We start from the raw sequence: 23,140 nt of genomic DNA, 5'->3' as shown, positions 1-23,140 counted from the left end.
TGTGTGTCATAGTGGATAGCTAAGAAAATATTTACGGGATCTGATTGGGTCTTTTCCAATATCTTAAGGACTGCCAATAACTTCCTAGTTGTACTGATTCAAGATTTGGTTGGGTATAAGTCCTTTCCTTATGATTAACTATCATTATTATTAACCCAAAATTAGTTTTATTAGCATCTGTAAAGTGTATAGCAGCCTGGGGGGATGGCATTTTTTTGATGGTGTGGCACAATTTTTTATCTTTAATTTTAAAGGGGGGAGGGCAGAAAGTTGTCTGTCCTGAGGGAAATGATTATCCAGCATGCCCATACTGGATCTAGCAATCGCTTTAAAACAGACTTCTTCACTAAGTGGTTTGCTGTTTTTCCTGGCTTTGCTTACAACAACGTCTCTGCAGTCTATATCTATAACTGTAACTTCTGGGTCAGGGAGTGCACTAAGTACCACGAGTGGCTGCTGACTGGCCTGAAGGGCAGTAAATGGTTTATTTTCATGGGCTGTCCCAGGAAGCTGGCTGAGCACATATAGCATGAGCAACAGAAACTCCCTGCTGCTACCTTGGCTCTGGAAGAGGACCTAAAGGTCTTCCACGATGCTCTCAAGCTAGGTCACAAAGACACCAAAATCTCTATTAATGTTGGTTCTACTGCTGTTCAAGTAACCTCAGCAGAAAGAACAAAAGTATTGGGGCAATCCGTCTTTTTAAATGACATCTACTATGCTTCTGAAATCAAAGAGCTCTGCCTCGTGGATGAGAAGCAGTTCATCTTAACCAATGCAAACCAAGGCACACCACTTACCTTCAGGCACCAGGAGTGTGAAGCCATTGTCCAGTCTATCATTTATATCAGGGCTCACTGGGAGCTTCTAAAGTCTCATGCCCAGTGATAGCCATTTTGGTATTTAGAGCATTAGGTCTTTGGATAAGCCCTGGGACAATCTATACATAAATGGCCAGACTGTCCACATCCCCAGCAAGTATGATCTGGCAAGATAGAATTATCATATTTGTCAAGTTTGGTGTTGACAAAGGCATTGATGAAAGCCATAAGGCTGGAAATGGGCCTGTTCAATATCACTGGTGGCCAAGACCCACTTATGAATATTTTCTTTTCTAACAGGTGCAAAGACATTATGGGTGACAGTGTTGAGCCCCTCCCAGGTTAGCTGTTTAATAAGGATATCTTTAGTAGGGGCCGGATGGGACACTCTTTTTAACAGCATTTTTTTTTACATTTAAAATCTTTTATTTTGAGTTCTTTTTTTTAAATTTATTTATTTATTAAAGATTTCTGTCTCTTCTCTGCCACCGCCTCCGATTTCCCTCCCCCTCCCCCAATTAAGTCCCCCCCCTCCTCAGCCCGAAAAGCAATCAGGGTTCCCTGTCCTGTGGGTAGTCCAAGGAACCCCCACCTCCTTCCAGGTCTAGTAAGTTGAGCATCCAAACTGCCTAGGCTCCCACAAAGCCAGTGCGTTCAGTAGGATCAGAAACCCATTGCCATTGTTCTTGAGTTCTCAGTAGTCCTCATAGTCCACTATGTTCAGAGAGTCCGGTTTATCCCATGCTTTTTCAGACCCAGGCCAGCTGGCCTTGGTGGGTTCCCGATAGAACATCCCCATTGTCTCAGTGTGTGGGTGCACCCCTTGTGGTCCTGAGTTCCTTGCTCGTGCTCTCTCTCCTTTTGCTCCTGATTTGGACCTTGAGATTTATGTCCGGTGCTCCAATGTGGGTCTCTGTCTCTGTCTCCTTTCATCGCCTGCTGAAGGTTAATATTCAGGAGGATGCCTATATGTTTTTCTTTGGTTTCTCCTTATTTAGCTTCTCTAGGATCACTAATTATAGGCTCAAAACCAAACAAACCCCAAACAGCTGGAAATTGATAGGACAAGTCCTTGGGATAGGCCTGGAATCCAGGGAACAGGATGAACTACAAGCAGGACCTCGTGGGTCTGCAGCGCAGAGATGAAGGTCCTGAGGCCTTCGGGCATGTTGGATTGGAAGGGAGGGAGGCAGTCACTTAAAAATATATATATACTGTACACATCTTATGCAGCACTCGGAGGGGGTGGGCGTGTTTCATCCCACTTCCTCCTGGGACTGCCGCCCCCTTGCAGGTTCCCCCTTGCAGGTTCCCCCTTGCAGGTCCACCGGCTTGGCCGGCAGTACATGCTGGAGCTGGCCATCATCTTCTGTTGGGGGAGGCAAGTTAACAAGTCCAGTCCCAGATTACACTGGCCAGAGCTCAGAGGTCAGGGAACAGTCACACTGACAAAACTCTGTTCTATGTGCTGGCCCTCACACGGCAGGCTCGGCTGTCTTCTTTTTTTCTCTTTCTTCTGTATTGACTCAGGGTCTTTGGCTGAGGTCTTTTTGCCTTTCTTCTTTTCCTTTTTTCCTTGTCTTTTTTTTCTTACTGGATTTCTTCTTGTCCTTCTTGCTCTTTGAGTCACTCTGCTCTCGGCTCTCAACCTTTAACCCCAGCTCACTTTTGGGCTTCTCCTTAGCCCCTCGGGAGCCAGGTGACCCCTTCCCCTTGCCATCAGCATTCACTTCGTCTAGCTTGGATTTTGCCTTGGAAGTATTTTCTGGGGTGATGGCACCGGCTCCATCCTCCAGATGCTTCTTCTTGCTCTTTGGGGCCCCAGCTGCTAACTGGTCCTCCAAAGCTTCCACTTCCGGTCCTTCTTCTTATTCTCCTTGATGATCTCTGTGGCCTTCTGCCTTTCCTGCTCCAGCAGTTCTGTCAGGACCTTCACCACAGAGGCCTGCACCTGCGCCTCGCTCAGGGGCCAGGGCTGCTCCCGGAGGTGCTAGGTGATGCTGTCCTGTAGAGCCTGTGTGGGTGTTGCTGGGGTCCAGGAGCTTTTCTTGGCCTTTTTGGACTTCTGAGGTGTGGAGCCTGAGGAGGGCTCTTTCCTACCGGTTTTGGGGAACGTGGAGTCTGCTGCATTCTGGGATTTTGCTTTCTGCTTGCCATCTGGATTATCTTTGGTGACCGGAGCAGAGGAAACCAAGGGGTTGGAGTCTGACCTAGGAGTGGCTTTTGAAGTCTGGGAATCAGCCACAGTCACCCCAGGAGTCACATAACCTGAGAGGAGAGACTGTGAGGGGGCCACCAACTCATCTTCGCTGGATTCATCTGGGGTCTCCTCCACCACAGTCTCCTTCTGGGAAAGGCCCGGATCCAGTCTGGGAGCTGACTTGGCCATCTGGGGTCTCTTGGCATCTTCCTCGCTCCCTGAAGAGATGTCACTGCTGTCACTTGAACTTGTGGAGGGTCTGGGATAGCCCGAGGGAGGCTTTTGCTTCTCAGGAAGTTTGGGTTTTCTGAGCTTATTGGCTGCTTTGGACTGGACAGGTTTGCTCTGGGGAGTCACGGGGAGTGTTTCCAAGGCACTGCTGATCTGAGTGGATGCTGCTTTTGGTTTCTTGCCTTTTGGCGCCCGACTAGACTGCTCACTTTTGCTGGGCTGGGGGGCTGTCCGTGGGAGGGATGTGGGCACAGTCACCACATTGGCTTTAGTGGCAGGAATGGAGGGTTGTGTGGCAGGAATCATGTCCTCATCCTCACTTTCAGAGGAGGAGCTCTGGGCTGTGGAGCCTGAGGCCTGGGCTTTCCTCGAGGTGTTCACAGCCTGGATTTGTGTGGGGGTAGCAGCTGGACCAGCTGGACTACGATTGGGGTTGACAGAAATCAGAGGGGATTTAATTGCCTGGGCGGTCGGCAGCTCCTCATCACTGCTCTCTGAGGACTCTTCTGTGCTCTTTTCTGGGGGTGCTGGTGCTGGGGCCCTGCTCGGGGCAGGTTGGAAGGTACCATCCTTTGGAGGGGACAGGACCTTGGCTGGGGTGATGGCTGACGACATCTGCCCGTCACTGTCGGATTCCTCACTATGCTCTCTGAGTCCTCCATCTTCCTCTTCTGAGCCTGGGTAGCTGTAGGTCCTGTCTTCTTGGCAGTTCCTAGTTGGCCCCCTTTCCTAGGAGACTCCTTGGCAGGGGCTGAGGCAGCTCTGACCTGAGAGGTCTTCCCCACAGGTTTTATCTGGGTCGGTGCCTCTTCCTCACTGTCTGACTCCTCTTCACGGCTGCTCTCTGAGCTCTTCCCCACTCCTGCTCCAGCCACTGGCCCTTTCTGTGCTTGGGTTGCTGGAGCCCCTGCTTTTCCTGCAGCTGGAGCCGATCGCTGGCCCTTTGCAGAGACAGCACTGTTCTGAACAGTCCTAGCAGGTGGTTTCCCCTTGGAAGGGACCTCCTGCTTTGCTGCAGCACCTGCAGTGCTCACTTTCCCAGAGGCAGACACTGGTCCTTTGGCTGGAGATGTCTTAGGTGGGTTGGCTTTGGCCTGAGGAGATTTCTCCAAGGGCTTGGCCTGTGCTGGGGTCTCATCTTCTTCACTGCTGGATTCTTCTTCGCTGTCCTCTGAGTCTTCCTGAGTTGTAGCCCTGACCTGGGCAACTGCAGACCCTGTCCTCCCAGGATGCACTGGAGCCACCCCCTGTCCCAAGGCAGCTTTCCCCTGGAGGCCCTTTGCGACAGACTTCCCCTTCATGGTACCAGGAGCAGCTCCTGACTCTTCCTCACTAGAGGATGAGGTGCTCACTTGCACAGGGGCAACCATGGTAGATGCAGGGGTGGTGGGGGTGCCCTTCCTAGGGGAAGCCTTTGTCTGTTTTTCCAGAGCTGGTTTGGCCTGAGCCGGGGTTGGAGCCGCTCACTGTCACTCGACTTTTCGTTGCTCTCCGAGTCTTCTGTGCGCCTTTCAGTCTTGACCTGGGTGGTCACAGACCCCACCTTCTGAGGGAGTGCAGGAGTGCTCTTGTCCCCAAAGCCTTTGCCTTTGCTGCGGCCACAGCCCCATCGTCGTGAGACTCCTCCTCACTGCTGCTGTCTGAGTCCTCTTCAACCTTTCCCACCTGGACCCTGACTGCTGCCGAGCCTGCCTTCCCAGGGCAGGGTGGATGGGGCGCCTTTTCCTGAGCACCCCAGGCTGACAGCGGAAGCAGGTCTGACCTGGGGGCTTTTCCCCAAAGGTTTCACCTGGGCAGGACTTGTGCTTAGGGCCACAGCCACTGGTGTCTTTACACTGTCGCTCTCTGACTCCTCGCTGCTGCTGTCCGAGTCCTCAGGCTTTGCTGCCCGGGCCTGGGCTGCTGCAGGCCCTGCCTTCTGGGAGGACCCCTTGGCAGGAACTGAGGTACCCCTGACCTGAAGGTTCTTCCCGGAAGGCCTTGCCTGCTGAGGAGTGGTCACAGCAACTGGCTCCTCAACCTCACTGTCAGAATCGTCCTCGCTGATGCTCTCTGTATCGTTCTCTGGCCTTCCTGTCTTGGCTTGGGTGGCTATGGGCCCAAGCTTCTCTTTCTCTGCTGAGATGAGCCCTTTCCCAGAGATCCCCTTGGCAGCGACTGAGCCAGCTCCGGCATGAAGAACTTTTCCAGAGGTCTTTACCTGGCTGGGAATCCCAGCAGGGGGCTCGTCCCCACTCTCAGAGTCCTCCTCACTGCTCTCAGACGTCACACTCCCTAACTTGGTAGGGCCTGGGGCCGTTTTTTGCTGGAGACTCCTTGGCAGGGGCTGAGGAAGCTTTGGTCTGGGCTGGTTTTACTGAAGGCTTCACCTCTACATCTGTCTCATCACTGGAGCTCGAGGTGTCTTCACTGGAGCTGCTGGCTTGGCTGGCTGACAACATCCCAGGCTTGGTAGTGGCTCCGTGGGCTTTGACGCTGCCCTCCTCCTCAGTTTCCGAGGCCAAGACAGTGTTTACCAAGGGCTCTGCTGACTTCTTGGGTAACTTCCCAGAGAGTAGTTGGACCACTGCCTTTCCTGATGCGGGGTGCAGCACGGAGTTCACCATCTTGGTCTTTGCCTGGGCCTTTTCCTTCATGCTTGATGCTAACTCTGAAGCCGTGGCTGAGGAAGTGACAGATGTTGGTCTTGGGGTGGCATTGGCAGTTTCGGTTTCTGCCTCCTCTCCTTCCTTCTCCGAGCTCTCCGAGCTACTAATGGGGTCTGACACCCGGGACTTCTTGGCTTGCAGCGCAGCATCGTCCTTTGCCTTCTGCTTCTGGCCAAGCTCTGAGGTCTGTTGCCAGTGTGTATAGATGTCCCAAAGGGTGACGGGCTGAGTCAGGAAACTCTTCTGGCCGCTCCGCTCCTTCACTTCCCGCACTGCGCGGACGTAACCAGCCTGCAGCAGATGATTGTAGATGAGGGGAAGCAGCTCCTGCTTCCTGGCCTCGGCCATGCCAGAGATCCTGCCAGCCTATTCACGTGCATGCCCCCTCGCCCCCCGCCAGCCTCTTCCCTCGCGCCCTAGGACCTAACAGCATTGTTTTGACTCAGGTCAAAAATTCAGGAAATGGTTCAGCAGTCTGCTGGACAAGATTGTGGAAATAGCCTACATTATCCTGGTGTATACAACATTTGAGCGCCTTGAAGGCTAGGTTGGACACTTGGTGGAAATAGGCATGTAGGCCAGTTATGGATTGTGAGACAGGAACAATATATTGGCCATGGCCAGTAAGCATGTTGAGGGTAATATTAAGTCCAAATTACAAATTTGTATGGGCTTGGCTCTCTGCAGAGCACCATTGGAGGAAAACTGAGGGGTCAAGGACTGCCTTCAACATGAAGGAACATTGTAATGGGTTTGAAGCTGCATGGCCCATTGTCTGAGTACTTGCCCAAAATAAAGAGAACCAGGGTAGCATGGTCACCCTTACACACCCCTGCATGGCTCCCAGCCTGCTCCCAGCCCTGCTGCCACTGGGAGGGAACATAGCTGACAAGGACAGCATCACTGTAGTCTCCAGACTCCACAGGGATGGGATGCACCTGGAAGTGTTCAAGCATATCGAAAATGGACTGGACCCGACACTGACCCTCCTCATTCAGGGATAAACACAAGTGCTTGGCCTTGCCCTGGAAGTTGAAAGTGAGGGCATATTTACCATGTCTTGTCTCACTCTGATGTACCAGCAAGACACCATGGGAGCCAGTGCCTCCTTCTAGCACTTACTGGGCAGCCTTAAGTTGAGAGAGCATGCCATGGAACCAGGGATCTCCTGAGAGAAACTGATACCCCCTCATTTCTGACTCCCCCTGAAACAGAAATGACCCTGCATCTGCTTCTGGAGTATTCAGGGGAGGGGGGGTTGAGAGGGGATGAACTGTTTCTGTTGGAGGCTCCTCCTCAATGGGAATGTGAGGGGGCAGTTCCAGAGAAAGCAGTTCCATTGAGTGGGAGGCAGTAATGGAGGCAGAACTTGGGGAGAAGGATGCTGATAGCTGGTCAGAAAGGCCCCCATAAGCCTCCTCTCACAAGCGGTCATTGCTATTGCTGGGCCCCAGCAGCAGATCCTGGCTGGACAGACCCTCTGAAGGATTCAAGCAGGGCAACTCCAGGCTGTCTGTATCCTTTGTGAGGAAGGAAGTCCCAGCTGTCAGAGGAAGGGTCATAATACAGGGGCTGATAGCAGGGAAGGATCCTGGGCTTAGGCACTCCTGGATGTCAGACACCCAGGCCTTCTCATGAAGTGCATCAGTTGTCTCCAGAATGTACTCTGAAGGGCCTTTTACCTTAACCACAGATGTGTTCTCCTGTCAGGCATCTCTAGGGCCGTGGCTTGCTGATATTAGTGATAGTAGACCAGGGAACGCTGAATTGGGGTTGGGTTGCCTTGGGTGGTACAAAAAACTCCAAGCGACTTCCTCCTCCTCCTTTTTCTTCACTTGGGAGCAGTAGGGGATACTTCTGCCACTGAGGTTGCCCTCCTCCCCCCTGATGTTAGCCCAGCTGCCCCTCCTCCACGACCCACTCCTGCTGGGTCAGGGGCAGCTTCTTCAGCCCCCCCAAAACTGAGCAGCTCTTTTCTCTGTACCATTCCTGTTCTGTCTTTCAAGGTTCCCCCTACATGACCCAGTCTCAGCCTCTCAAAGTAGTGAGTTCATCTCTCCCCCGGGGATGTGCCATCACTAGCCAATCCCCTACCTCCTGTCCCAGCACCACCAGAGGAATTGGAGTTTCTGTTTCCACCTACGACTGGAAGGTCTGATGTGGTCTCCAGAGGCTCAGCTGGGAAGTATCACAATGGCCTCTCGCCACTGCATGATGCCTCATACAGAATCTCTGACTGAATGACCCACTGAATGGATGAAAAATCATTTCTTGAACTTCAGCTTTGAGGACAATGTAGAAGTGGAAGAGGCTGAGGAAGGAAGGGGGCCAGTTAGGTCCTCAGAAGATAGAAATGGGCCCAACACAGCCAGGGACCCTCCCACCCTGCAACTGTCAAAGGACAAGTCATGTGGTGGTGTAATCTCCATACCAGGGCTCAGTGGGGCCAAGACAGGTGGGGAGAATGAGCCCGAGACCCTGGGGCACTTCAGCTTCGAAGTGGTGTAGGAATAGCTCAGCAAAATGACCAAAAAGGCGGTTTCTGATCCATGCTCTGCATATTGTGGGTGGGAGGCCAGGTAGAGATGAAAATTGTAGGCAAGATCCAGGGCAGCAGCCCTCATGTGGTACTCACAGAACCCTTGCCAACTTCGGGGAGGGGCTGGTAGCAGCGCTGGTGGAGAAGGGAAGGCACCATCCTCCAGGTAAGGGGTACTATTCATGATGGGCCCCAGGAGGAGCCTGTGTGGAGGGGGCAACAAAGAAGAAAACAATCAAAAGACTCGGGGTGAGCAGCAGCAACTGTATCTCGGTCCTCTTGCTCAGCTCCAGGGTCAAGCTAGTGGAAGTAGCTGCCATCTGAGGAGAATGTTCCAATCCCGGAAGGGAAAGAAAGGGGATTCAACCATAATCGAACAACCAAAGCCTTTCAGTGGATTAAGAGAACAGCCACTGCCCTAATGGCTCTTAACAGGTGGTCAAATAACCAGATTAGTTGAGAAGAAAGACTAGGAGAGGAAGCCCAACAGTCCACATTCAGACAAGCGGTTGGGACTCCACTAAAGCAAGAGAGTCTTCAGACAATCCAGGAGAATGGCCCTGGACAAACGTTGTCAGTTGCTCTCAGGTCAGGAGGGAGTCTGAGCTAGGACAAGGACCGAGGGGAAAAGGAAAGCAGTGTTCTGTAGACTGAGTGTGCTGCTTAGAGTGAGGGCCTTTCACAGTTTGTTAGCCCGTGGCCATATGCTCACACAGCGTCTCCAAGCCAAAGGGACTGGTCAGAGGGTCCTTTATTGGTTCTACCTCCTGGGTGGTCAGCCCTTATGTACTGGGACGAACTGAGTCATGATGGAGAGTTTCTAACCAAGAAGACAAATGGGGAAGAAAAGAAGATGTGGGGATAGGAAAAAAAGTTGCAACCCACCAAGGGATTAGAAAACAAAAATAAGGGTCAACTCACTGAAAAACGGCTGAAGGGGGTGAACTCAAGAAGCTGGCAAGGAGTCGGGATGGATACAGCAGTGGGACAGCAAGCAAGCAAGAAAAATGCCCAAAAAGAGGATAAGGAGGACCCAAAAAGCAAGCAAAAGGAAAAGATCCATCCACGTTGGGTGCCAGTTGTAGTTGTTGTGGGTTTGTTACTGCTGCCTGTTGTGCATCTCAATTTCCGGGGGGGGGGGGGAAGGGCAGAGGGTGAGAAAGTGCAGAGGCAATGACGCAGACTCCCAGAGATTCCAATATAGAAGCTCTTTATTATAAAAAGGTCGGATTTTTTTTTATGGCGTTAGGGAAATTAAGCTGCCGCAGCAACATTTTTGGTTGGTCCTTTGGAAACTGGCGGTTGCTGCTGGTGTGTTGTGATTGGCTAGGAGTGCGTGTCATTAGTTATTGTGCTTTTGGTCCACTGACAGGTTGTTTTGGCCAAAGTTGCTTATTCATTGTGAGTTTGCATGTGCTTGCTTGTGCCTTTGCTATTGTCCTACCTCAGTACAAGATACCCATGTCCACTGTGAGCATAGAAGACTGTGGTGGTCCCCATCACATAGCTGCTACTGATAGTGCATTTACCATCAATTTGTGGTGTGTTATTGTTTACAATGTTTTTTTTAGTATATCTCTGTTGTCATTTGAAGTGCAGTACATATTTCTTTAAATTATTTGAATATTTTCCTTTTTTCTTAGTCTACCTAAACATTTAATATATCTTTTATTCATTAATTAATGTATTTGTTTTCCATTCCAACCCCAGCCTCCCTTCCTCTTCTCCCTTTTCTCTCTCTCCCCACCATCCCTGAATTACTCCTTCTCTCTCTCTCTCTCTCTCTCTCTCTCTCTCTCTCTCTCTCTCTCTGCCTTTTAGTTAGTTTAGATAAGAGTTTGTATATCTTGTTGATTTTCTCAAAGAACCAACTCTTTGGTTCATTGATTCCTTGTATTGTTCTCTTTGTTTCTATTTTATTGATTTCAGACCTCAGTTTGATAATTTACTGCAGTCTACTCCTCTTGGGTGTGTTTGCTTCTTTTTGTTCTAGAGCTTTCAGGTGTACTGTTTAGTCACTAGTATAAGATCCCTCCAAATTCTTTATGAAGGCACTCAGTGCTATGAACTTTCCTCTTAGCACTTCTTTCATTGTGTCCCATAAATTTGGTTATGTTGTGTGTTCATTTTCATGGAATTTTACGAAGTCTTTAATTTCTTTATTTGTTCCTTGACCCAGTGGTAACTTAGTAAATAGTTGTTCAGTTTCCATAAATTTATAGACTTCCTGTTGCTTTTATTGTTGAAATTCAGCTTTAATACATGGTGGCCTGATAAGATACTGTTGCGGGAGGTCCTCCCACTACTCCAGCCTATCGCCGCTGAGATACCAGCCCCTTGGGGCGTGGTCTCTCTCCCTTTAAAAAAGCGGCCCCTTCCCTCTCCTCTCTCTCTTCACTTCCTGCTCCGCCGGCGTCTAGACTCCTGGTCGCGTAGAGGGCTGTTGCCTGGGACAGTGATCTGTAAGTTTTTCCCCCTTAAATAAATATCACCCTATTAATCATAATCCCACATTGGTGTGGCATTGTTTGTGACTTACGCCTTCAATTTGGCACCCAACGTTTGGTTTTAGAACCTCTCCCGGCTCGCAGCCGCGAGTTCGGCTTGGCGGCCGGAAGTTCAGCTTGGCGGCCGCGAGTTAAGCTTGGCGGGCGCTAGTTCGGCTTGGCGGGAGCCGTCCCTTCCTCAGCCACTGCCTGTGACTTGCAGCAGCGGCCTTGGCCTCTTCACGTGGATTTAAACTCCACAGGCCCGCGTAGTCTCTGCCCGCATGGTTTGCTCTTTTCTGAGTCGTTTTTAAATCTCCCTCGCAAGCACAACTCTTAAGTGGCGCGAACCAGAGCAAGCGGTTGCTGAAAGCTGCAACCCCTCAGGGTGACTCTGTCACGTGGAGGCATAAGCAGCTTCCAGATTGCTCTTCTCTACCCCTGGATTCTGGGTTTCTGGTTCCGTCTCTGGAATTGATTTAATTACATTTACTTTGTTGAGAAACTTGCGTTTTCCAGTTTTTAACATCTACTAAGGCACTGAAACAGGACCATGTTTTCATCGCGATTCTGCAACAGCGCCACCTGCTGGACAATAGGTAATATGGCAATTTTCGTTTCTAACGCAAATTTTACTGCTTTGTTTTCTCTAATACAATGGATTAGTAATTTTGTATTTACTAATACAATGAATTACATCATACAAGGTCTATATGATTATGGGATTACCTTAATTTGCTTGTTACTAGGCTTCAGTTTTCTTTTCCATATTCTATCATTAAGGAAGAATATGGCACTCCTAAGAATGATAGAATCTTTACGAACTAATAATGAACAACTAATTGACAGGATTAAAATTATTGAAAATCAGAGGTTATCTGAACAAGTGGATACTATGACAGACAAAATTGATTCCATATCCAAGGGTATTAGAAAGTTACCTGAAAGGGTTCAGGCTATTGAATTTGACCTTCAGAGTTTATCACAAAGTTTTGATAAGGTAACAGACAGAATGTACCTCCAAGATGGGAATCTACATGATATACAAGAAAAGTTTAAGGAGGACATGTTATCTTTGAAGGAAAAAATTAAAGCTTTGGAATCACAGGTGCAGAATGGGGACCAAAAAATTGATACCTCAGTGAAATCGCTGGAAATATATACAGGTCAGGAGATTCAGGATTTAAGAGAGACAATGATAAAAAGGTTTGAAAAGATTGGAGAAATTATTGCAGCTGGTGAACAGAGTAAAGAGGCACAAGGACAGGATACAATGCCTCCACCAGCTATTAGAACTGGCTTACCCAGGGTTCTAGCGACATACCCTGTACTTAATTCTGACAAAGCGTCAACTTCTAAAGGCTCAAAGGGAGTCAGAGAAGCTAGATGGACACCAATAGCAATGAATGATCTGAAAGAAATTAAGCAAGCTGTTGTTAATTTTGGCTTGCACAATGCATATGTAAAGGAAATGATAAAGACTTGGGCTTCTAATGCTAGAGCTATCCCCCATGATTTCCATCAGTTAGTGTCTGCAGTTTTAGATAAGGGACCTTCCTTGATGTTTGGAATTTATTTCAGAGAAGAATCCAAACATATGGAACAGCAAGGAAGAGCAAAAGGTATTGAGGTTTCCCAAGATCAAATTCTTGGTGCAGGAGAATATGCTGATCCACAGGTCCAAGCTCTTTATGATGATGAAGTACTGTGTCTATGTCACCAAGCAGCTTTAAATGCTTTGAATAGGATACAAGATCCAGCAAAAAGGGTTGAATCATATACCAGAATTAGGCAGGGACAGAGAGAACCCTTTATTGACTTTTTGCAAAGATTGATTAAGGCTCTGGACATAGGGGTAACAGACCCAGAATCTAGACGAATACTTCTTGAATCTCTAGCTTTTGAGAATGCAAACATAGAATGCAAAAAGATAATTGGGCCTTTAAAGTCTAGATCAGCACCTATGGATGAATGGATTCAGCATACGATGAATGTTGAGACGTTTACCTATAATGATGAATCTTGGGTAGGAGAAGTGATTTCCAAAGCAATGAGGAGACATCAAACTGCCAGGTGTTTTAATTGTGGTAAATTAGGACATTTACAAAGGGATTGCAGGCAAAGAATTTCTAGGAATAATATCTCTTCTGGGAATGACAAAAATAGGAGACCTCGGCCTTCAGGTATATGTAGGAGATGTGGTAAAGGCAGGCATTGGTCCAACGAATGTAGATCAACAACAGATAGACGGGGCAATCCGATATCATCGGGAAACTCCATGGGGGGCCTCTCGCAGGCCCCCAAGCCAACAGTGGCCCAGTCATTCCCAGTCACAGTGGAGAACGTGCCTCACCAAGAAAATTAAAAGCTCCAATTTCTGCTGTAAAAAGTAATACTGGTCTAAATGATGAATTACGTGTGGAGGATGAGTCAAAAAACCCAGTAGGACAGAGTAAACGTATATTTTGGCAGACTTCTATTAATGATCAAAGACCAAAGCTAAGAGTCTGTATAAATGGCACTTTTATTGAAGGCTTATTAGACACAGGTGCGGATGTAAGTATCATTACCCCAGAATCTTGGCATCCGAATTGGCCTCTTCAAGAGGTAGATGTTCAGTTCCTAGGAATTGGAACCCTATCTCGTGTAAAACAAAGCACAAGATGGGTTGAATGCATAGGGCCCGAAGGGCAAATAGGAAGACTAAGGCCATATATAGCCAATATTGCCATAAATTTATGGGGCCGTGACCTGCTACAGCAATGGAATACCCAGATTAACATTCCTGTATTTCCAGGAATTCATAATTCGGGGAAGGATATGATGAGGTATTATGGAAAAAGGTCACCAGCCATTCAGGCTGTACAAGAACATACAGCAAATACCAAACCTTTAGAGGTACCAACAGCCCTACCTTTAAAATGGCTAACTGAGAAGCCAATATGGATCAAACAGTGGCCTCTAGCTGAAGATAAACTACAGGCATTGGAACAGCTGGTGCAAGAGCAACTAGATGCTCACCATATTGAAGAATCAACCAGCCCTTGGAATTCTCCTGTGTTTGTTGTAAAAAAGAAATCTGGTAAATGGAGAATGGTGACAGATCTAAGAGCTGTCAACAAAGTAATTCAACCTATGGGCCCACTACAGTCTGGAATTCCTTTGCCTTCTCTGTTACCAAAAGGATGGCCTCTTATAGTTATTGATTTGAAAGATTGTTTTTTCACTATACCGTTACAAGAAAAGGATAGAGAAAAATTTGCCTTCACAGTGCCTACTTATAATAATTCTCAGCCTAATAAGAGATATCAGTGGACTGTCCTCCCACAGGGTATGCTCAATAGTCCTACACTGTGCCAATATTTTGTAAGTAAGCCATTGGAAATAATTCGTAAACAATTCCCCAAGTCCATCATTTATCATTACATGGATGACATCTTGTTATCTGATTCAAATAAAGATACTTTAGAAAGGATGTTTGAAGAAGTAAAGAAAGTCTTGCCTAGGTGGGGATTACAAATTGCCCCTGAAAAGATTCAAAGAGGAAATTCTATTAATTACCTAGGTTACAGAATAGGGTTAGAGAAAATTAAAACGCAAAAGGCACAAATTAGGAGAGACCGCTTAAAGACTCTTAATGACTTCCAAAGATTGTTAGGAGACATTTCCAGTCTACGACCAGCTGTTGGGATAACACCTGATCTAGTAGTTCATTTAAACAAAACCTTAGATGGTGATAAAGATTTGAATAGTCCAAGAGAACTGACAGCTGAAGCAGAAAAGGAACTGACAATGATTGAGGAAAAATTACAGGAGGCACATGTGGATAGGGTGAACCCAAATCTTAGCTGCATCCTAGTCATATTGCCTTCCAGAATTTCTCCTACAGGGATTCTAATGCAGAGGGAAGATATTATTTTAGAGTGGATATTTATACCTAATAAACCAAGTAAAAAATTAAAAACTTATGTGGAAAAAGTCTCTGAATTAATTATAAAAGGTAAGCTGAGACTTCGTCAACTAGCAGGTATAGACCCAGCAGAAATTATAGTGCCTTTTACTACTGAAGAAATAAAAAAGTTATGGGAAGACAATGAACCGTGGCAAAGAGCTTGTGCTAATTTTTTGGGAGAAATTAATAGCAACTATCCCAAAAGTGGTAGACTTAACCTCATAAAAAGAACTTCTTGGATTCTTCCTAGAATTGTACGTGATGCTCCAATAACTGGAGCCCGTACTTTCTATACTGATGCAAATAAATCAGGGAAAGCAGGTTACAAGTCAGATGAATTGAGTAAGGTGGAACAAAGCCCTTATAATTCTGTCCAGAAGGCAGAATTATATGCCATCCTTATGGTGCTAAGGGATTTTAAAGAACCTCTTAATATAGTTACAGATTCACAATATGCAGAAAGAGTTATCTTGCATATTGAGACAGCTGAATTTATACCAGATGACACAGAGTTGACTTCATTGTTTATCCAGGTACAAGACATAATCAGGAACAGGCTTTGTCCGATGTACATAACACACATCCGGTCCCATACAGGTCTGCCTGGTCCTCTAGCCCAAGGCAATGCTGAGATTGATCAATTATTGATTGGAAGTGTGTTGCAGGCCTCAGAATTTCATAAGAAGCATCATGTCAATAGTAAAGGCCTAAAGAAAGAATTTTCCATTACTTGGCAACAAGCTAAGGACATTATAAAGAGATGTCCTACTTGTTCTTTCTATAATCAAACACCGTTGCCTGCAGGGAGTAACCCAAAGGGCACTAAGAGAAATGAAATCTGGCAGATGGATGTGTTCCACTTTATGGAATTTGGTAAATTAAAATATGTACACCACACCATAGACACGTATTCAGGTTTTCAATGGGCTACTGCCCTGAGCTCAGAAAAGGCTGATTCAGTAATCACACATTTATTGGAAGTTATGGCCATCATGGGTATACCTGCACAAATAAAGACAGATAATGGTCCAGCATATGTATCTAAGAAAATGAAATGCTTTTTTGATTATTATAATATAAAACACATTACAGGTATACCAAACAATCCTACAGGTCAGGCAGTTATAGAAAGATCAAATCGTACTATAAAGGATATGCTGAACAAACAGAAAGGGACTGAAAATACCCCCAGAAATAGATTACATAATGCTTTATTAACCTTGAATTTTCTCAACGCTAATGAGAAAGGAACGACAGCAGCAGAAAGACATTGGATAATGGAAAAGTCTGCTGAACTAAATCAACCAATTTATTTCAAAGATGTGCTGACCTCTCAGTGGAAGCCAGGAGATGTGCTACGTTGGGGAAGGGGTTTTGCTCTTGTTTCCACAGGAGAAGAAAAATTGTGGATACCATCAAAATTAATAAAGTTTCGATTTGAAGAGGAGAAACCTCTTGGAAAGGAGAAATGACAACTCATCCACAATGATGATATTCATACAGGTGGTAAGAAAAACATATAGAATGGGGGCAGGGTTCTGTTCTTATCTCCACAGGAAAACACTCATCTTTGAAAAATTCAAGGGACCCTGGATATTTGGATACTGACAGATGGAAAAATACCTGCCCAATAGGAAATATCAAGAAAACTGAAAGGGTTGTGTAAGTAATATTAAACCATATTTCTAAATTTATAAAGCTGGTTTTGAAGTTGGACTCTGGCTCAGTCCTTCTCCAATTCCAAGCCTGTTAGTAAGAGAAAAACCCAGAGTTTCTGGAGTTTCTGTCTCATGTCAAGAGCCATGATATGGGACAGAAAGAAATATGAGTTTAGAAAACATCTTTGCTTTTCTTCATATCTATCATACTTTTCATTGAACATATCATGCCTTTCAGTGAATATGTATATATATGTCTATATGATTAATGCTTAAGTTTTTCATAATGAACAATGAGTTTTTCCTGAAGTGACATTTGAAGTTTCCAGGAAGAAGATGGGGCCCCATAACAACAACTCCACCTGGTTGATATGACGTCATGATACTGACAGCGCTACTACAAGACCTGCTTTGGGTACCAGCTGCACAAGACAGTTCCAACTTGGTTAGCTGAAATGGTGCACATCTTATACAACATTTTGGCCAGACCTGCACAAAATACTCAGAGACTATTGGCAATTTTAAAAGACATTGATCTTGAAATTTAACCATCATTTTACTTTCACAGGATCCCCCAGAAAGAACGTCGCCCCTATGACAGCTGGAAGTAATTTTAGAGGACGACGTCCCCTCTCCCAGTAAAGTTTGCCCTTGGGTTTAGGGACATCATTTAGGGGTTGATTATAATTAGTATACGATTGAGGGTTGGGGGAGGAATTTTATAAGCTCAGGGATCATTTTGAAAAAAAAAAAAAAAAAAAAAAAGAGGGATGATGGGATAATAGATTTGTAATTGTGAGTTACTGTTGTTAGACAAATATATTGGTATAGATTCTTGTATATTGATACAAAGTTAAATTGTATTGACTATTGTATGCATTCATGTTTCTACCTCTGTTTAAAACATTTTTTATGTAATGACATATATTGTATTGATATATATATATTGTATATATTTACCATATTGCAGTGTACATTTCTACCTCTGATTAAGATACTTATATAATGTTTGTGTATTGATATATATTTACCTACTGCAATGTATATTTATTTGTACATTGTTTATATTTGGAGGTCATTGTCCTCATTTGTTTCACAGTCGTTTATTGTCTTAGTCTTTAAGTTAGATAGATATTGAGAATTATATAGACTAATAGTCATCTAAGTTTGTCATTTATAATTAGACTAATCAGGTTCTTTAGATATATAGAGATTATACTCAGTATAGATAAATAATCTTCAACTTCTTCAAAGAGCTGTAGAAAATGGCCTTTAATCTAACTCAGAGTTTTGTGGTAGTGAGACACAATTGCTCCTGGCAACACCACTCTATTCCCGAGAGAATGTTGAGCATCAAAGACACTCCACCTGGAGCATTTCTTTTTGGCAGAACTGGCCTTGGGGCAAAGAAATGCCCGTACCTCAACCACCGACAAAGATACAGAGCATGCATCAATGGATAAAACAGGACTGTCTTATCCTGCCAAGACAGGGTAAGATAGTTTTGAAAAGTTGCTTGCCTTTGAAAATGGTGTGTCAGTTATGTTAGGCCTTAGCCAAAGTTGGTTGCTTCAACGCTGCTAATGTGACTTTGGGTGATTGCCTAGGTAGCTAGTTGTCTCTGTGATTTGTTGCATGTTTTGGAAGTTGTTTTACTGAACTTCCTAATTACCCAGGTAACATTATTTCCCTTCTCAGATCTTTGATGGGGTTGAAGACTATATAAATGTAGTTACTTTCTCTCATGACTTGGCCAAGTTATTTATTATACAAGACCTAAGCTAGTTAGAATAGGATATTTGTACTTATTGTATATAATTTCATAGTAGGTTTAGAACTCTCTTATTTAAACAGAAGGGGGAGGTGTTGCGGGAGGTCCTCCCACTACTCCAGCCTATCGCCGCTGAGATACCAGCCCCTTGGGGCGTGGTCTCTCTCCCTTTAAAAAAGCGGCCACTTCCCTCTCCTCTCTCTCTTCACTTCCTGCTCCGCCGGCGTCTAGACTCCTGGTCGCGTAGAGGGCTGTTGCCTGGGACAGTGATCTGTAAGTTTTTCCCCCTTAAATAAATATCACCCTATTAATCATAATCCCACATTGGTGTGGCATTGTTTGTGACTTACGCCTTCAAGATACAGGGGTTATTTCGATTTTTTTGTATCTGTGGTCGATTATATGGTCAGTTTTGAAGAAGGTTCCATGAGGTGCTGAGAAGATGCATTCTTTGTCTTTGGGTGAGATGTTCTGTGATATCTGTTATGTCCATTTGAGTCATATTTGTTAGTTCCATTATTTCCCTGTTAGGTTTCTATCTGGTAGACCTGTCCAGTGGTGAGAATGGGTATTGAAGTTTCAGACAGTTAATATGTTGGGTTTGATGTGTGATTTAAACTTTGGTAATTTTTTTTTTACAAATGTCAGTGTACTTGCATTTGTGTTTCATCTGCATTAGAATATTCAGGGCCTGTTGTAGTATGATAGCTGGGCTCTGGTGGTGCCATATTGCCATGGCTGTTGTTGTTTGTGTTCTTACACTGGTGCTTAGGTATCTGGTTGGGGGGTGATTATAGATCTAGATCCTGATTTCTGAGTTTGTTTTCGTCAGATGGGTGTTTTGATCCTTGGTTTTTGTTTTCTTTTTGGTCTTCTCATCGTTGTAGTCTGGATTTCTGACAGTCCAGTGTGCCCTCTGAACTAATAAGGCATCTCTGTCCCAGTTGGGAACTTGTCTACTGGTGGTTAGCTTGGCCTTTGGTGCAGTGGGGGGGGGTCTCTGTTCTGACTGGTGTGGCCTGTTCTTTTTGACTGCTGTTATCTGCACCTGTTTTTCCCGCTGGCGTGGTCTATACCTGAGCCACTGAAGTCTGCTCCTCAGACTGTATGGTCTGCATCTGAGTGCTGGGATTTCACCTGAGTTGTGGCCAGGGCCCTGCAGTGGTGCTGGATGACATAGGAGGTGGATGAACACAGGATGGGTCCTGGGGAACAAATCTGGAAAGTGGTGCAGCTCAGCTGTCAAGCAGGTCACTCACCTGTTTTTTAGACTGGTGTGCACTGTACCTGAGCTGATGAAGTCTGCAGGAGTTGGGGGAAAGGGCTGGCTGTGAGGAGGATGATCAAGTGGGAAGACTTGGGCAGTGCAATGGGTCTTGAGGGAATAGGTTCCAGGCCATGGGGGCAGTCCAGCTGTCAGGCCTATTATTCACCTGCTCCTTGAACTGATGTGGCTAACAGCCAAGCAGCGAACTTCTGAGAGAATTGGGGGGATGCAGAGTCCAGCAGGGCTGCTGTTCTTCAGTCTGGTTTGGACTATATGATGGAGTCTGCTGGAGTTGAAGCCTACCTAAACATTTGTCAGTTACCGTTATCCTTTGAAAAACCAGGTTTACTTTGGCTTGTCTTATACTGCCTTTCCAGTTTCTAGTTCATTAACGTTGGTCTGATCCTAATTTATTTATTTATTAAAGATTTCTGTCTCTTCCCCTCCACCGCCTCCCATTTCCCTCCCCCTCCCCCAATTAAATCCCCCTCCCTCACCAGCCCAAAGAGCAATCAGGGTTCCCTGCCCTGTGGGAAACCAGACTCGCTGAACATAGCGGACAATGAGGACTACTGAGAACTCAAGAACAATGGCAATGGGTTTTTGATCCTACTGCACATACTGGCTTTGTGAGAGCCTAGGCAGTTTGGATGCTCACCTTCCTATTTTATTTTTTATATTAACTTTGTGTTTATTTTACCCTGCCCTAGTTACTTGAGTTGTAGTAGTATCAAGATGGTTGAGAGCTTTCCTTTTTTTTTTTTGATTTTTTTTTTTTTGGCAAAGACTTTTCAAACTTTAAATTAAAAAATTCTCACACAGAAGATCCAAAACTTATTTGAGGAAATACTAAAGTAAAATGTTAAAAACCAAGCAAACCAACGAAACCAAACCAATCAGACCCCAAATGACAAAAATAGATGTATCCTCCAAAAAAATCTGCTCTAGACTATCAAGTCATTCATGGCTATTCAGTATTAAGAGCATGAGTTGGCACAACAAAGCATTAAAAAAAAGAAGTCAGGATACTGCCATTCCATTGCTGGCCCACTTCCTTGGTGGCCAGTGCTGTCCACTACAGTGTCTGGTCCCTCCACCTTCTGCAGACCACCAGGCCTTTAAAGTTCTTCCTTGGTCCTGCTCTTCTTTGTGGCATGTTCATCTATAAACTTGCTCAAATGCTCCAGATCTCTGTCTCCACCCTCTAACTTAATTGGGTTCTTTTTGTCCCCACTGGGGGCAAAATAGATGGTGGGGAAGCCCTCCACCTTATATCGGTCGTTGGTGATGTCATTGGCAGTAGCATCCATCTTGGCGATGACCAAGTTCTTCTGGCCCTTGTATTTCTTGCCTAGGTTAGTGTAGATGGGCTCTAGCTGCTTGCAGTGCCCGCACCAGGGTGCATAGAATTCAATGAGGACATCCTTTTTGGGGTCTATCACGATGGCATCAAAGGTCTTTCCCACCACCACCTTGACTGGTCCCTTGTTGTTCTTGGGTACTGGCTGTGATTTGATGACTGGCTTCAGTTTTCCTTTTTTAAAGGCTGTGACAAACTCCCGGAGAGTGTCTGAATCAAACTCCTCCGGCTCCATGGCAAACTTCTTCCCACTCTCAGCTAGGATGGCTGCATTGACGTCCTCTCCACTCTCGCTGAGCCCCAGGTCCTTCACCTCTGTGGCATAGTCTTCCTCGTCAGCAATGGCAAAGGTGTACTCAGGGAAGTCCTTGGCCACCTCCAGGACTTTGTTACGCCAAAACTGAGTAGCAGTTCTGTAATCAAAGCTGAAATCCACACTGTAGTATACAACCACCAGGGGGCGCTTGGTGTACCGCTTGGAGTCATTAGAGGTTTTCCGATGGCCCACCAGGGGCAAGGAGTGCTTCACCACGTATTCTTTAATGTCTGACGCCTCTGTGGAGCCCTGAACATCCATCACATTGCTCCTGGGCTCATACTTCGACTGGAATTTCTCAGGCTGCATCAACACCAACTTTCCCATGGAGACTTTCAAGAACTTAGCTATTTCAGTGCTGAAAGTGTGGTGAAATTTGTAATCTTCTCTCAAGGTGTTAGCAGCATTCTGATACTGCAGGTAGGCTGGGTCACTGTTTCCCTGAAAGACCCCAATGATGACGACATCATCTCCATCCTTCAGGAACTCCTGGACCTGCTTCAGGGTCAGAATCTCCTTTGAGAGAGGCCCAGATTGCTCAATCATGTAGTCAACAATTCCATATTTCTCTCGTGGCCCATTGTAGTCAAAAGGCCTTCCTTTCCGGAAAATTTTCAAAGTGGGGTAGCCAGAGACATCAAACCTCTTGGCCAAGTCGGTCTGTTCAGTAGCATCAACTTTGGCTAAGGGAATTGGGGGAGAGCGCTTGCTGAGCTCCTTGGCTGCCTTCTCATATTCAGGGGCAAGTTTCTTGCAGTGGCCACACCATGGGGCATAGAACTCCACCAGAATGATGTCTGCATTATTCACAACATCGTCAAAGTTATCTTTAGTCAAGGAAAGCGTGACTTTGGGTGGAGGTGTCCAGTCGAGCTGGGAAACTTCTCTGACTTTGGCAACAATTTCTTCCTGGGTCCTAGAGCCCTCATAGTCAACAGCCTGTCCCTTCTTCAGGATCTTGATGGTGGGATAACCACTCACATCAAATCTGCTTGCCAACATGGATGCTGAGGTTGCATCAATCTTAGCAACAACAATGGGAGGATCGTTATCCTTCAGGGTGCTGGCGATTTTCTCATACTCTGGAGCAAACTGTTTGCAATGTCCACACCACGGTGCATAGAACTCCAGTAGCACTGTATCTTTGTCAGCCACAAAGTTATCAAAATTTGCATCATTTAAGACCAAAACACCATTTTCTTCCTTAACTTCCAAGTCATCTTCCTCCTCTTCATCTTCCTCCTCCTCTTCATCCTCAATGGCATTTTCTGTATCTGAAGCATCTTCCTGCGCATCTTCAGCGCTCGCCGCAGCCAGCAGCTGTGTCAACGCCAAGAGCAGGACCAGCAGCCAGGCTTTCTGGAGCTTCATGGTGGGGTGCGGAGGGAGGCCTGCAGGCACGGACTAGCAGCCAGGCTTTCTGGAGCTTCATGGTGGGGTGCGGAGGGAGGCCTGCAGGCACCGGCCACCTCCGAGCTCTCACCGACCTCCCGAGCGACGCGGGAGCGCAGCAAAACCTCGAGAGCTTTCCTTTTAAATGTAGTCTCTTACTGCTGTAAATGTTCTTCTTAGAACTACCGTGGGATTCAAATCCCATTAGATTTCAAATATTGTGTTGCCATTTTTATTTTTCTCAATTCATTAGACTTAAAATGCGGTGTTGCCATTTAATTTTCTCAATATCCCTTTTTATTTTCTTTCTTGTCCCCTTGGTCATTTAGTTCCAAATTTGTGAATTTCTCTAAATTCTTAGTGTTGCCAATTCCTGTGCCACTGTGTCCAGAAAATATGTTTGATATGAGTCTTATCTTTTGAAGTATATAGAACTTTTGTGCCCTTCCTGTAGTGTATTCCACATATGCATGAAAATAATATGTATTGTACTGCTATT

General features: G+C 45.9%; 3 pseudogenes; all 3 read right to left on the bottom strand.

Moving 5' to 3' along the window:
- Positions 1-1,880: 1,880 nt before the first annotated feature.
- Positions 1,881-6,248, bottom strand: LOC142840719 (treacle protein pseudogene; annotated as a pseudogene).
- Positions 6,249-6,613: 365 nt separating this feature from the next.
- LOC142840379 (SH2B adapter protein 1 pseudogene) lies at positions 6,614-8,623 on the bottom strand (annotated as a pseudogene).
- Positions 8,624-20,340: 11,717 nt separating this feature from the next.
- On the bottom strand, positions 20,341-22,652 carry LOC142840720 (protein disulfide-isomerase A4 pseudogene; annotated as a pseudogene).
- Positions 22,653-23,140: the final 488 nt, after the last annotated feature.

The sequence above is a fragment of the Microtus pennsylvanicus genome, chromosome X (genome assembly GCF_037038515.1).
Source record: "Microtus pennsylvanicus isolate mMicPen1 chromosome X, mMicPen1.hap1, whole genome shotgun sequence".
In the NCBI taxonomy this organism is placed as follows: Eukaryota; Metazoa; Chordata; class Mammalia; order Rodentia; family Cricetidae; genus Microtus; species Microtus pennsylvanicus.
Note: the sequence above shows the minus strand (reverse complement) of the source record. Positions and strands in the feature narration are given on the sequence as shown.